This window comes from Anser anser (genome assembly GCF_964211835.1).
Source record: "Anser anser genome assembly, chromosome: 9".
Lineage (NCBI taxonomy): Eukaryota > Metazoa > Chordata > Aves > Anseriformes > Anatidae > Anser > Anser anser.
Genome location: NC_139729.1, coordinates 8748347 through 8762794, shown reverse-complemented (window position 1 = coordinate 8762794; position 14448 = coordinate 8748347). Strand labels below are relative to the sequence as shown.

Genomic DNA, 14448 nt, shown 5'->3' with positions numbered 1-14448 from the left:
TGCAGCTATTAAAAAGTCCATTTGAAATCAAGCACAAAAATTTCAGTAGAAGAGATGGATATGGAGTCTGGGACAGTGGCTGTCACAGGAACATCTAAAATCAAGTTAGTATACAAGACTGCTGATGTTACAGTACATAATGTGTTGTGTGTTTTGGTTTTTGCAAATGGATGAACTGAGGTCCAAGGGGCTCCTCAGTAGAGTCTCCTCACTGCATCAGTATCATTTTAGCTTGATTTAAGCTGAATCATGACTGATCCAAACTCCCTGAGTTACTCCGTCACTGTGTATATGTTCTGCTACATCAGCAACTACATATGCAAAGGAAACTCAGCTCAGATGTTATTGATGCTTTTGATAATAGCTGTACTTGTCCGCTGAACCAGTCAAGTGAGAAAATAGGTCTTTATGGTCTCCTATGGGAAAAGCTTTGACCTTACAGTTAGCAAGAAGTAGCTGCGGTGATCTTTCTCTCCTATCTTTTAATGTTAATACAACATCCCGAAATAATTACTTATGGAAAACCAAAAGATGCATACTTTGGATCACAGGGAACTATAGAGTGCAGATCCATAGCATATTAGATATTATCTCAAATATTCACATATCCGTCATGAGGCGCTGATATAGGTAGATGTGTCACCCACATTTCCACATGATGCATGTCAGAAAATCTTGTATCTGTATCTCACACAATAACCACTTTTTCTAAAAACTTTCCACATTTAGTAACCACATTTTCTAAAACTTCTGGAAGCTATACCATATCAAAGACAGATTTATTCACATCTACCCTATATAAATACATTACTACTGTTACCCAGTATATTCTAGACATTCAACTTTGTTATATATTGCTAATATTCGTGAAATATTAGATGTATCTACAAGTTCTACTGTTTCTAAGTTGAAAAAAAAATCCTGTGTCAATTGCTACTTCCACAAAAACAACAGTTGTCTTGTTAGAAAAGTATCATGTTTTAGCAATGTGCCTCAGAGCTAGAAAATATTAACATTTATATATTTTTTCATCTTTTTTTTTTTTTTTAAAATAGGCTACTGAACCCTTTGTCTTCCCAGCCCTGGAATACTTATTCAAAGATATCACTTAAGCTTGATTAATATCCATTTGGACTCTCTTTCTGCTCAGACTGATTACCAACATCTGAAACTCCAGGAAGCTCCATCTGAAACTCTTAGAATATGTCACATATTTCAGTTCCCTGACTTGAAGGGCAGAGGGGAGGGGAGAGAGCCTCAAAGGTTTTCAGCTATTGCAAATTTCTGGGAATACTCTTGCAACTGTGAAGTCTTTGTCTTGAAAGCATTTCATTTCAGTAAAATTACATCGCTAAGCATTCCAGGCATCACATATGGCCTGTGTGAATTCAAAACACACAGGCAAAAAGTCTGAGTTAATTGCTTAGGTGCAATAATTTAGACAACAGGATTTAAGAGAGATTCTGCTAATTATATCTTACTTTCTGGGTTTTGGTTTTTAACTTTGCTCTGCTTGTTTTCTCAGCAAACCCACTAAGCAGTTGTAATTTATTCAGCTTGTCCCCCACCCCCTTCGAGATTTACAATGATACATATCTTTGGCAGTTTTCCCCAGGAGATCTTTTGTTTCTTCAACTTGAAAACATCCATTCACATCAAAAGCAAAGTCAGTACAGTTTATTATCCATTAGACAATTTGAATATGATTCTTCTACTAAAGGCTGTGACTGCAGGCAACCATCTGGGGTCTGGACACACAAAAGGCTGTTCGTAAGGGTGCACGCACAAAAGCGCCATGGGGATATGGAAGTGTGTACCACACAAAGACACCCAGTTGTCTTTGGTTTCATGCTTTTTTGAGGGTTCCATAAGCATCTAATCAGAGAATTAAGCATCAGGGAGGCAGCCCTCAGATGGCAGACGCCAGCTCCAGCAAGGACAGATGGCGAACAAAGGTGAAAAGCACACAATGCGCACGGGCCAGTTTATACAAGCAACCAGTTCCACTCCGCAGCGACAACGTGGTACAGATCTTGTGGCAGCGCATGTCGTGAAGTGAGAGTGTGTCCTTTTCTTTATGGCACTCTCACACCTACAGGCCCACTTTCTAGTAATCCACGGTACACACAGATTCACCATTGATCTTCCCCCTGAAGCATTACCTATGCTAACCGGGACCACGCGCGGGTCCCTGCATAGGAAATCAACGCCTACTGCCATAGAGATACCAGCACGGCGTAATCGTCGGTCGGGGATGCACATCCCACTGGCTGCCTTTTAGAAAAGAAACTCAAGGTCTGAGCAGACAAAGAAAATGACTTCATAATTTAACTCACACAAGATATACCTGAAAACCATTATTCACTTATTTTTCCATCTAATAAGTTACAATTGTTTTAAAAATAGGACGCATAAAGAAACAAGTTACTCTTGGACAGAGGTTTTCCGTATGGCAGTGTATACACAGTTTACGTGATACCAGATATACTATGGCATACATCCCACTGCTAACAAAACTCTGAAAGATTAAATGTACTTTTAGCTCATCTTGCACTTTTCCAAAGTTTCTGAAAAGAGGAGATAAGATAGTTTTATTTTGCATTTAAACAGCAAAGATATAGTGACTCTCCTGGCAACAAAGCCCAAATATTTAAATAAAAAGCAGGATACCAGTAGAAAAACTGAAAAATAGCAAATTATAGGTTAATACAGACAAGCTTCAGTCTTCTGATATGGACACAATCCTTGCTGAATTTGTAAAACACTTTCACTACTGCAGTTGCTGTTGTCTAAGAAAAGAGTCCTTCCTTTTTCTGTTTGTAATATTTTCTCTTTAAAATAGAATGAAATTTAAAAATGCAGAGACTTGCATAAAGGTGTGTACAAAATAATCTTCTAATTTAAAAAAAAAAAATCCATGGTCTGTCGTCCTGTTCCTGTTTGTATATAGACACACAAATGTGCACGCACACACTTAAATATATTTACATTCTTGAAAGACTTCTCTGGTTTTGCAGAACATTGCCCAGGCATGGACATGTTCAGCATCTTTGGGAAGGCTGTCAGTTGTTCACTTCAGACTCTCTGAAAACTGATCCATGAACAAATACTGGCTCTTTGAGGATTAGTCCATCTGCCTTCCAGATGGGGGAAAAGGTAGTGCAGTAGTAACAGCTGCTCAGACAAGTACAGCAGGTCACAGAGCAATAAGGAGGAAGGATAAAGCCAGGAGAGCTAATATTGAGGAAGCATGTGAATTATTTGCAGCTAGACTGAGATGAGCAAATCTAGAAACATCCCACTGCTGTATCAGTGCAGAGAAGACAATGCATATTTAGAGATGTAAAAATGTAATCAATCTAACCTATGTAATTTTATTTAGGAAAAGAGGGACAAGCTGTTCAGGACTAATATATAGTCCCATTTGTTACAACAAACAAAGCCATTTTGACGTAAAAAACTCTATACCTTGAGGCCCAACATTTCTTTTATATCTCTGTCACAGTACTCCAATCCTCAAAATTGAAAATGAACATGTGCACACAGCTGGAGGTGTGCTCTTTTTATTTTTTTCCTCCCGTTTCCTTTCTCCAATTTTGGATAACATGAAGTCATAAGCTACATATTACTGTTCATACTGATGTAGATGAGAGCTAGGCAGGATCTCCTCTCCACCTATTTTACTTAGGAGTTATTACTAGTGTATATGTTGTCTCTCAGGTGAGCTCACTTCCCAAATTTTAGCGGGCATTTAGCTTGAGAGAAACACCATCATGCTTCAAACACCATCCTGCAAGCTGATTAATAGCCTGAGTTTCTTTGAATTCACTAGAGCTAAGGACATTTAATGGAGACTGAGGAGAGAGGAAAAAATAACATTTTTCTGTGCTGGACATTTAACAATGACTTCGTAAGCTCTAATTTTCTTAATTTTTGCCAGCTAATTAGATCAACACATGGTAACACAGCATTCCTACCTCCACGTGATTTCACCTCTAATTGATTTCTTCCTGGATGCCATGATCCAAACATTTTAACACAAGAACTGCTTGTTTGGAAAAAGTGCTGTCACACACCAAGGTCAGTGACACCAGGAAGCATAGCCAGTACATGCAATTGGAAATGCCAAGACCTCCTTTCCTTTGGAAGATTATCTATTTCATGTATAAAATTATAATTGAATGGTATTCTGGTAGTTGGTACCTTTCAGCTGTTATGTTTGTTTTTGGAGGAAGACATCTTCTTCAGCTATGAAAAGACTTCAGTGGAAACAAATTAGTTACTGTTGAGCTTTGTAAATGAACTATACCCCAAGCATATACTCCAAAATACATTATGAAATGGTTTTTTACTTTTTAATCTTATGCATTCCATATATTATGAGATGCAACATTTAATATCTTCATTTGCAGATTGTTCTGTTAAGAAACATGGTTATGTTTGAACAGAAACTTCTTCCCAGTTCTATCATATGACAGAACTGGGCTTTAGACAAGAAAGAAAAAATGAAAATGTAAGAGAAAACTTGTGGTTTTAATTGTCTGAGTTCAGAAAGCTAACTGATAATAATAGCTTATTCAAACCATCGCCCATGACTGTAGCTTGCCAGAACAATAAAACCTTTCTTGAAGACATGCAGAATACTAAAACTCGTCAGAATCTCCTTCTAAAAACAAAACAAACAAAAAAAAAGCAAACAAGCTCACTTGGCAACATATTTGTGGATAATTGAGATAATTGATACTACTTATAGGCTCCCTCTCTGTTTTATTAGAAACCTATATGGTACCATATACAAAAAACCTCAGCACAAAAGTGCTACTATACTCCCAAAGGTTCATTTCATTCCATCTAAGCAGAGCAAGTTACAATTCAGTGCTAACTGGTTCTGTCCAGTACTGCCCAGGTCCGACAGGCCCCTCTCAGCCACCAAGGCCACGCTCGTCTCTCACGGTAGCTACACATCGAGCTGTAAAACAGCTGTACAGCTGTAAAATAAACCAGCAGACCTTTCAAAGCACATATGTACATCATTGACGGTCTTTAAATATATATATATATGTGTATATTTAAATATATCCCAGCACACACACACAAAAATGCACTTTCCTGTGTTAAGCCCAATTTCTAGAACATTTTTGCCAGAAGGATGTTTTCATATCCCCTCTGTACAGGCAGTTGCTTTCCTCGCAAACTAAAAGATGCAAACTATTTCAGACATAAAAAAGCACGACTGAACATTTGATGAGAAAAGACAATGGACCTAAAAGGCTTATTATGAAACACGTGTTAAAAATATCCTCTTCATTCAGGAAAATGGAAGGAAAGATTGTCACCTTGTCACCTCTCCTTGTTTTCACAGTAGATAGAACACCATCAGCATCAGCCAAATCAAAATTACACATCCAGTATGTTACTGGAGATCATACGCTTAGCTACTTTTGTCAGATTTTTCACAGAGCAGAGAGCATTAAAGATAACTATTTCATTAGTGGGTTAGGAAACTAAATCTTAGCCTTAAATTAGCACTTAACTTCTGACATCTTCTACTGCAAGAGCTTTCTTTCGTTTAAAGGCAAGGGTCAGGAATCTATCCTATGTGAAATTTCTTCTGAATCTTCGTGTTAAGCACCTATATTCTGTTAATGGCAACGTGTAGCTTTGAGAATGACATACCGAGGGAGCCAGAATCCCTTTGTTTCTACTCTGTTCTGAGGGAGGAAGCCCATTCTGAACACAACCTCTGAAAGGAGGGTTCAAACAAATTTTTTCCCTCTCATATCCTGTAGCAACCAGTCCAATCCCAAAATACAAAATTAGAGAATCTCTGTAAATTCTAAATCTCAGGTGATGTTCAGTGGTTTACTACATAGCTACATTATCCCAAAAAAAAAAAATCAGCTCATGTTTGAGTATGACTTGAAATAGCCACGCTCGGCAGCATAGCAGTAGATACAGAGACAGCTTGAGGGATTGTCCCAGCAGCACATCCTGGAAACCCTCAGGGTTTCCTGGGCCCAAGCTCACCAGAACCTCAAGATACCTCCAGCAGGAGCTGGCACACCTGGATGCAGACACCCTGCTTCAGCGAGACACTAACCCCTGCAGGGCTTCAGCAACTCAGCGCAGCTCCTCAGTTCCACTGGCCCAGCGACAGCAGAGCAGGAAGGAGAACCAGCCCTGCCAGACTTGCCGCAAGTGCTGCGTTGGTCAGGCAGGTGAGAGGAGCATGGGGCTGCACTCGCCAGCACCTTTTCCTACAGACAAGGAATGAGTAACGTCATTGCTTTCCACCTGCATAACACAGAGAAAGGGTAAGCTGGGTCTTCAGCATGCAAAGGAGGAAATGGCGCAGGGCAGGTGGGGATAGAGGAAGACTCCTCTGTTGCTGTCAGTTTTAGCCCATCGGTGTTCCCTGTTACAACCTGATATAACAGAGAAGGAGCAGAGTATTCCATCCTTCCCTCCAGAAATAGCTGAGGAACACACGCCTCCCTCTCCCTTGGGATGCTGAGGTGAACCATGAGCACAGAGCGTCAGCCACGGCTGGGGCAGTCGGCCATGGAGGCCTCTCACAAGGGAGCTGAGATGAGGAGCGGGCTGCTCGGGAAGCTTTGTAATTGCATGTTAGTTAACTTGCAAGTCAGCAGCTATATCATTAAACTAATAATATTACTACAATGCAGAAAGCTCGATTCAGAGATGGAGTTAAATAGTATGTTGCCAAAATAACATTCGCATTGGCAAATAAATGAAGTTTAATTCGAACTTCCCTTAATCATACCACAATATTACCATAAGCTTTAAAAGAAGCTTTTCTTTTTTTTTTTTTTTTTTAGTTATTTAATGGACAAGATAACAGGCTTTTAGAAGCTATATACCTTCAGCTAAGTATTTATTATATAGCTCTGATCTGCCGTCCATATAAATTACTAACACACTTCAGAAAGCTTTTAACTCAAACCCTTTAGATCAACACAAAGAAGTCAACTTTGACAAGATCCTTTACAATTTTCTTAGGTTAAAAAAGAATCTCACATACAAGATGCATAGGGATGTTTTTTTGTTGTTGGTTTTTTTTTGTCAAAACCATATATCATACTGTCAAAATGTATTCAAAATCTAGAAGATGAAAGGATGCTACAGAAAAACTAAAACAACAAAAAGCATGTTCAGTAAAAGAGGTACTCACCAAAGGACATCTGTTTAAAGCAAACACTATAAACATAACTATATTTTTTCAACTGGTGAGCTTTTACTTAAGCAAACTCTTAAGGCAGTAATTCATTTTCTTCCAAACAGCAGGTTTCTGAATTTGGTTTTTTTTTGCAGGGTTTTCTTGGATTTTCTTTGCTTTGGATTTTTAAGGAGCAGGTGCCTGCTTTATTATTTATATAATTGTGGGTTGTTGGCTTTTTTTTTTTTTTTTCTTTTGAAACATTTGAAATCTTGCTATTGAGACATGGTTCTGTGTGAATGCTTTTCTCTCTGAACTGCTAGGTAGTTTCACTCAACTTTGAATAAAGAACTTTTGAGAATGTTCTCAGTTCTTTTCTGATAGTGGATCCAAATGATTGAAAAACTTAAATACAGTTCAACCAATGTTTCTAAATGTTAAAAAAAATACATATATTGACAGATTTTCACTACAGGAAGAAAAAAAAATTGCTGACATTTCTCCTCATACAAAATATATATATATACGTCTTCAGAACAAAAAAATAACACCCTGTAAAATTCTAGCTAAAGAATGATGCCAAATTCAAACAGACTGTTTGCCAAGAAAGTAACAGATACTTTTTGATTCCTCAGTAAAAGAAAATCTCCTTATGAAGTTACTAAAATGAAGATGTTAAACACAGCTATCAAAATTTGAATTAAACAATTTTAAGATCCTATTTATTAATAAGATCTGAATTATATAACATTGAGACCATGAGACATGTAGCTTGCAATGCTGATGGGAAATAATTAAAAAACATAATATGTATAACTCATAACCAATTTCAGACATGAAAAATAGAATAAAAGCTAAACTACATACATAAAATCTTCACCATCATTTAACCAAATAAGTCATCAACTTTATTTTCATTACATCACAGCAAAATGCAGTCTCTAGAAAATTACTACCTAGAGGAAGACTGACTGATAACATTAATTCATGCTGCCAACAAATGAACTAAAAATTTGAAGTAGTGTTACTTTGAGAACACAAAAATTTGAAAAGCAAGATTCACTCCAGGTACCTAGAAGATGTTACAAAGATGATTTACAGCTCCATTTTCAGGTCCCTTTAGGCCTTTTCAGTTCAATGGTGGACTTTTCAAACCTAGCAGAACTACACAGACAGCTACATTCAGCATGACATTGCTATAAAGGTATAGCTCAGGGACAGATGCTTTTGAAAGTGAGCTAGTATGGAAATTCTATTATTGTTTTTTAAAGTGATTAATACCTGCAAATTGCATTAGTAAACAGCAATACTGCAATGATAGGATTATCTAATCTTCAAGACAATGTACTTTTAAAATATATATATATAAAAAGCAATTAATACCTGCAAATTGCATTAGTAAACAGCAATAATACAATGACAGGATTATCTAATCTTCAAGACAATGTACTGAAGTCTTATTTAATGTAAAACTCCAGTAGAAATAAGGTTGGCAAATACTGAAGGACAGCTTTAATAGATGTGTAGTTCAGGCTTCTATCTCCCTCCCTTCCATTAACGTGTGTCAGCCATCACTACTGCAGCTCTAGCTCCAGCCAAAATACCTCTGCAAGGTCAGCAAAGGAGTGGAGAGATGAGAAAGAAATCTTTGGGGAGCATAAGGAACTTATGCAGTCCCCCGTTCTAGAAACTATGAATCTAGTGAAAATTTAGCTGAGGTAGAATGCTGCTCCTCCACGCTTTCAAGGACAAAAACCTTTTTAAGGACCAGTTCCAAGGGCAACAGACAACAAAGACATTTCAAGAAATGTGTTCTCGTTTCTGCTGTGCTTCAAGTGAGCCAGGAAAGTCACTGGCTGACCTCAAGCCAACAGAGATGAATAAGTCTTATAAGGGAAAAAACATCTTACCAAAACAACCCAGAGGAAGCTCTCCCAGTTTCCTTTATAGACTGTCCCTCCAGCCTCTTCTATAACTTCTGCAAAAGTAAAGTTCTGCTCTAAATAAGGAAATTGTTCAAGCGCACAATTAGGTTCTCTCTGCAATAAAGCAATTCTTAATGTATCAGTTAACTGCAACTCTTTAACCACGTACACCTCCTTATAGCAAAGCAAAAAGGACCAATTAAAACTATTCAGTGCTCTAGTGAACCCACCTTGAAACACACTTTGAAACAAATTATTTTTAGTAATACACTGGAAAACCTCCTTGGATTAGGATCTGTTATTTTAAGTTTTGTTTCTAAATTTAAAAAATTAGACTCCCATGAATTTTCATGAATCTGTCCCACAACCCTACATTGATGCCCAGTCAAGTTTCCCCTGTAAAATTTTCTCAAATTTTGATAAAACTTTATACAATTAATGCTATCTGTCAGGCAAGGTATTTTTAAAACAGTTTCCTTAATTATACCTGCACTTGTTTTATAAGCAGGCTCACTTTGAAATGAGTGGCAAGTTTGCCATGAGGAACATTTTTACTGACAGAGATTGTTCTTTAAACATGATTTAATGTCATTTAACATGCCCTACACAAAGCACAATATTTACAGTACTTATTCCAGACATTTAACTTTACGTACCTAAGTTAGGAGTCTCCTCTCCTTACTGCCCCACCCCAAGACATATGTAGGGTGTCTCCGATATGGACACAGGCACAATCCCTCAGAGAACTGAGTTCTTTTATAATTACAGCTATGCTAAAAACCACCTGCTGGGGTTACCTATGTCTGTCTTTTAGTTACACAGGAATTCTTAGAGCCCAAAGTAGAAGGCTAAAGATAGAAACTATGTACAACAGCATGAATACAGCATAATTTCTCCCTCAACCTATGGAACATTCATTTCCCCAAATAAATCAGTCCTCAGAAACTGTCCCAAAATGCACAAACTCCTTTGCAGATACTAAGGAACAGAAATCCATAACCCAGAGAGCTCACTGCTCCTTAATGGTTTTCACAGACACTGGTTACACTGGAATACTCAAAAATAGAACTATTTCCTGAGAAGCTGAAAAGACTGAAGTGACTACATGAAAGCTTTCAAGTATTTACATAGCTTCCCAATATGGTAAAATCATCCAGCTACTGTACTACATGACATTGCACAACTGAGAAAAACATGCCAAATGGCTGTAATCCACGCTTAACAATTTGGGAAGTTCTTGTCCGAACTGCTGCCAGTTTTAGATTATTTACACATGATCAGGAATTTGGTTTGCTTTTTACTCCTTCCTGGTTAAAAAAAACTCCACACTTCTTATTGTCAAACCATCACTATAGCAACCACACAGCTGTCACCTTATATTTCTAAATTAACCACTAATAAGAACAGAAACTTGTGAATCAAAAGGTCATTGCAACAATGGTTCACAAAATACCTTGAACTTTCAGAAAAGAAAGCAAAAGGAAAACAAGCTATATATAAGCATGGTGCTTTTTAGCTAATCCTTTTTTACTTTATTCTTGTAAAAATATCCAAATATATAAAGATATAAGGTAACAAAAAGATACAACTTGGTCTATAGCATATATATTGATAACATAGCTTGGTGGTAAGTGGACATCTATGGTAAACACTCTGTTTATTAACATGCTTTTCCCAGACGTCCTACATTTGTTTCAGCTCATTTGAAGTACGAGAACCATGCCAAACAAATGCCTTTTTTTCGATCAAATTAAATGTCATAACTCTGTCCTGGTCCTTTTTACCCTATGCAGATTATGATCTTTATCACCTCCTTTATCACTCATCACATGTGTGATGAGTGCAACTTTCATTGTGTTGTCAAGGTAATAAATTGTAATGTCCATCCTCACATTCATGCACAGGATCAGTGGAACCAGGACAGCATCTAGGACATTTTACTGATTAAAAGTTTTCACTGAGCAAAGAAACGCTCTCCGATGTTGTGGCGAAATCCACAAGAGCCAACAGGCAGGATTTTGTGCATATACCCCAATCCACACGCATTACTTCACTGGCATGGGGCAGTAACAGAGTGGGAAGCAGCAGGCTCCTCTCCTGGAACAACTCAAGCATGTCTCCTATCTGACCCTGAGCCGGAGTGCTCAGCAGGCACTGGAGCCTGCTTATCCACATGCTCCACCATATGTGTCTCAAGCGCAGCAAAACAAAGCTCTTTCATTATGCTGGCAATACGCTGAATTTGAGCTGCGTATGATCAAAACACAAGCCTTTAACCCAGAACTTCTTGTCAGACCAAACGGTACAGGTGAGTGAAATCTAAACCCCCTCAAAATCTCTACTCTTTGCCTGCTGCCAATGCTTTCTCTCTCCATCACCACTGATGCCTTCTAAGAAGATTTTTAAAGGATTTTTCTCTCCTTTAAAAAAGTTACATTACTGCCAAAAAATATGACAAAATGTTTTTGCTTATCCACACAATCGCAGAGTCATCTAGGTTGGAAGAGACCTCCAAGATCACCGAGTCCGACCTCTGACCTAACACTAACAAGTCCCCCACTAAACCATATCATTAAGCTCTACATCTAAACATCTTTTAAAGACCCGCAAGGATGGTTACTGAACCACTTCCCTGGGCAGCCCATTCCAGTGCCTACAAACCCTTTCAGTAAAGAAGTTCTTCCCAATATCCAACCTAAACCTCCCCTGGTGCAACTTTAGCCCATTCCCCCTCGTCCTGTCACCAGGCACGTGGGAGAACAGACCAACCCCCACCTCGCTACAGCCTCCTTTAAGGTACCTGTAGAGTGCGATAAGGTCGCACCTGAGCCTCCTCTTTTCCAGGCTGAACAATCCCAGCTCCCTCAGCCACTCTATCACTCCTGCAAGGGGGAAAAAAATAACAATAATAATAATAAAAAAAAACTGTCCTACTGTTTCCACAGACTTTCCATACATTTTCCTCTCATAATTTGAGAGGTTCCAAAATCCTTTTAGATCTTTCAGAAAATCTGATAAATACAATCTTGGAACACATATTTGAATGCCTTACTCATACGTGTATATTTATTGCATGTCACCTCTGCAGAAGAGCTGGAGATTTGTTGGGTGTCTCATTCACATGCTGCCGTAGTACTTATGACAGTGGGACATTCTTTGAAATTCCTTTAACTCTACATTCACTGTGCTTAGAAAAGCAGATTGCTAATGATAAGGCTACTGCATAAGATATTGATACACATTCTCGGTTAGGGTTTCATCTGGGAGACAAGGCAAGTAAGTCTTCTGGACTGAGTTTAGAAATTTGCACCTGAAATCTGCTCAATTGAACTCAGCATTTCAAATCTGCGTTTCTTTTTTCTACAAAAACTGTTTTCATTTATTTATTTTAGGAGGAGCGCTCAATTTACTTAGAACAAAGACATCTGTGTTGCTGTGCTTCTAAAGCAAAGTTTGACTTACAAAACGTCATTAACATTTCCAAATGCTAAGAACTAGCCTTTGCATTTAAACTTTATCATGCTTTTGTTAAGATAGTCTGATACAAACACTAGATTGCTGGTTTTCTTTTGAAACCCTCTTATGTATAAACCACCAGGGAGATTTTATTTTATTTTTTCCCAGAAAGATGACAAGAAGAGATATCGTAAAGGAAAGAGAAAGTGCTTTAAGAAAATGAAATCAAAATGCATAATATATCAGGAAGATTAATTGGGGGTGTGTGGGTGGGGTTATTTATTTATCTGCATTTAGTAAGTGAAAATGGAATTCAGTCTCAGTAAGTCTAAAGACACATTTCCAGTCCACTTCAATTGTACTAATCACACAGATCTGAACTTCTAGATCAATCTAAGACCATGCACTGTTATTAGGGGGTAAACCATTATCAAGATTCATATGTACAGTGAAAGCCCAAACCCAAACACTCTGAGCACCAGCATGTACTAACATGCCCACAAACAGGACTGTCATCTCGGGAGGGGCAAGAGAAAGAAAAAAAAATTCTGAAGTAGCCCCCAAATATTCCCAATTTTATTTGCCTGGAATTGAAACTGTTCTGCCACAGTATTTGTAGTGCAACCCTGAAGAAGTACAGTACTACCAGATTTGGGGTTGACTTTTGTTTCCCCTCTCTCCTTCCCATCTTTGCATGTGAAAGACTTTCTATGCTTGAGAAAGCTTCAATGCCCAAATGTAGACAGTTACGGTACAGGTCAAAATAAGACCATGTTCATAGCTATCCTTTTTTGACTAAAAAGATCACAGAAACAATTACTGATTCTCACTTTTTGAGGTTCACTTTCATTGGAAGAAAAGTCTGAGACCACATAATTTAAAAATAGAAAAGAAATTAGCTTGGGCTAGTGCTGTTTTATAGTGGCTGTTTCTACTTCTATTCTTTGGTATATCCCATCTATACAGATTTTTCATCTCAGATCCACACAGTGCCAGATAATGTTTCCTACCTTCTCCACTCAAAGTTGGAAATTAGTTTTTGCATCAATAAACGCTGTAATCAAAGGTCATCCCAAGAATGCTACCTAATGCTATTTTCTACACATTGTTGTCCCTTCTCCTGCCTCCTCTCTCACTTGCCCCAATCCTGCTGTCTTGATGGCTTTGTAAATTGGACAGTTTACAACACTGGGTTTGCAGAAAGTACCTCAGTCCTGAAAAGCTGCTAAGCTTTTGTCTGTCACAAACAGTATGAGAGGTACCAATAAAAGAGTATATTAGTGCAAGTTTTTCCTCATATACTTTAGACAGAACCAACCTTGGAAAAAATACGCAGCCAGCTGTGCTCAGCATTCCCCGTGCCCCCTCTTTCCACACTGTAATTAAAAGGAAACATGCCAACATATTCCCACAAAACCAACTTACACGTTAGAGTAGCCCAATACTGTGTACCTTACTGCTTCTTTGCAAGTCTGTATTTTCATCCGCAAAAATAAACTAAGAATGGGAAAACTCTCCCATGAACTTATCTCGGATCAGCAAGACCCCTTCCTCCCCTTCCCTTCTTCTGCGCAAGGGGGTTCAATGCAAGCCCCACCCTGGCAGCCAGACAATAAAGCTGCAAATAACTTATTCTGATCAAAGCCCCATCTGCTTGGCAGCAGCAATTCAACTGCACTTGTGGTTTTTGTATGGCTGCAGCTTCTGAATTGAATGATCCTTTCATTTAGATGGAAGTTTAAACAAAATATGGTAATTAGCATCAACCACTGTGGCTTTCATGGCTACTGTCTACAAAGACATCTCTAATAAAAGGACTTTCCTGCTTTCCCATCTAATTACACAACATTGTTGAACAATACAATTTAAATTTAAATCAGCCAGTTCTTT

At 38.2% G+C, this 14448-nt stretch overlaps 1 protein-coding gene across 6 annotated transcripts in view; it reads right to left on the bottom strand.

Annotated features, from left to right (window-relative positions):
* Positions 1–14448, bottom strand: part of SPSB4 (splA/ryanodine receptor domain and SOCS box containing 4) — a 143388-nt gene that overhangs the window by 95402 nt on the left and 33538 nt on the right. Inside the window, exon 1 of one of the 6 annotated variants that reach the window (XM_083849263.1) lies at positions 13984–14003. The exons of 4 other annotated variants lie outside the window; for them this stretch is intronic. The gene's annotated coding sequence lies outside the window, so the exon portion shown is untranslated. Of the gene's footprint in view, positions 1–9087; positions 9106–13983; positions 14004–14448 lie in introns of those variants that run through there. One more of the 6 variants, XM_083849270.1, reaches the window with a different exon arrangement.